Raw genomic sequence first — 2,161 nt, 5'->3', positions numbered from 1 at the left:
ATGGTGGAGGAATTGAATGGAAATGTGGCAAACTTGTCGTTTCCTTGACAGATAATTGTAGACGTCATTAACATGGTCATGCATTCATTCATAAAATAATTAGTATCTACCTTCTGTGTACAGCCACTCTTATAGGCATTAGGGATATAACAGGGAAGACCCCAGACAGAGGCCCTGATCTGATGGGACTCCACAGTCTAGTAAGAGGGACTGAAAATAAACAAGTGAACACATAAATAAGGTGATTTCAGAAAGTGACAAGTTCCTTAAAGGTAATAAAATAGAAATCTAGTGGACTTATTCTATGCCAAGCATTGTTCTAAGTGGCTTTATCTATTTAGCCTACTTAATCCTTACAATAATCTTAAAATTTTGGCACTATTATTATCACATGTTACAGATGAGGAAACTGAGGCTCAGGAAGATTAAATAATTTACATACAGAGCAAGTTATTTAACTTGTTTGTGCTTCCATTTCTTCCCCTGTAAAATGGGAATAATAGCAATAATTACAACTATGGCGTAGAGTTGTTTTTATAATTTAGGGAATTCATATCTGTAAATGATTCAGAACAATCCCCAGCACACACTGAGTGATAGCTATCATTCCATTTTACAGATGAAGAAACCAAGTTTCCGAAAGCTTAAGTATCGTACACATGTTCACACAGCGAATGAGTGAAAAATGGCAGCTGCTCAACGAATATTTGTTACCTGAAGGGCAGGACTGGGGTTGTTACACAGCTTCTGCTCCCTCCAAAGCCCATGTCCTTTGCAGCACTGCATCTCTGTGCACGGGCAATCAGGAGTTAACCGTGGGCTAAAAATACATCTTATTTCAGCTCTATTCTCCACGCCTAGAGATACTCAGCAAACTGTACTGCAGAATTAGGACATGTGCGGTGTTAAACTGTGGCACAAAATCACAAGGAAACAACTAGAGGAGGGAAGGGCATTCAGTAACACGAGAAAAAAGTGAGAAATAAGCAATATGTCTCTGTTTTTCTCATCAGATTACTTGCAATAGCTCATGACTGTATTACCATTTCTTCAGATTTTAGTCTAAGGAGGAATATAGTAAAGTATATGCAAGCAGTGCTTCATGAACCTAAACCAGACTTAAAGGACCTACTTAACAGTCTCAATTCCAGGAAGAAGACATTACAGGGTTTGTCCAGGTCTAATTTTCCCAATTCTGTACAATCAAGGATTCCATTAGATAAAATCTGAACAAATATTAATCAGTCTGAACTCTAAGTCACCCTAAAGGTAAGCCCTCCAACGTTGCCTACTGCCTGGCCCCGACTTCTCAGTGCTGGCTGGTGCGACACAATAGCTGTGTGTGAATTACCAATCCCCAGCACTGTTATCCCCTGCAAGAGAGATTCTGGGCCTTAATTCTAGCATGTCACATCAAACAGTCCACAGCCCAAGTATTTAGTAGTCAGAGAGATGCCTTGTTATTCAATGATTTTTAGTAGGCACATTTCTATCCTGAAAACATTCATTTCACAACCATCCAAGAACCTAGGAGCCCTCAGAAAACTAGAAGGGGTCTTGCTTTTTAAAAGCATTTCCTCCAATGAAGAAAACAGGTGTCCTTACTTCATGGTATTCTGGGAATCAGGACAGTATTTCCCTTAAAAAATAAAATAAAGAGGAGACACATTCAAGATGGCTGAGAAGTAAGATGTGGAGATCACCTTCCTCCCCACAAATATGTCAGAAATACATCTACATGTGGAACAACTCCTACAGAACACATACTGAACACTGGCAGAAGACTTCAGACTTCCCAAAAGATATATATATTATTTTCCTTTTTCTCGTTTTGTGAGTGTGTATGTGTATGCTTCTTTGTGTGATTTTTGTCTGTATAGCTTTGCTTTTACCATTTGTCCTAGGGCTCTGTCTCTCCGTTTTTTTTTTTTTCCTTAGTATAGTTTTTAGCACTTGTTATCATTAGTGGATTTGTTTTTTGATTTGGTCGCTCTCTTCTTTCTTTCTTTTTTTTCTTTTTTTATTATGTTTCGATATTTTTAAACTTTTAATATATATATTTTTATTTTAATAACTATTTTATTGGTTTTTCTCTTTCTTTTTTTTTTTTCTCTCCCCTTTCTTCTGAGCTGTGTGGCTGACAGGATCTCGGTGCTCTGGC

This window comes from Stenella coeruleoalba (genome assembly GCF_951394435.1).
Source record: "Stenella coeruleoalba genome assembly, chromosome: X".
In the NCBI taxonomy this organism is placed as follows: domain Eukaryota; kingdom Metazoa; phylum Chordata; class Mammalia; order Artiodactyla; family Delphinidae; genus Stenella; species Stenella coeruleoalba.
This window is presented reverse-complemented; position numbering follows the sequence as displayed.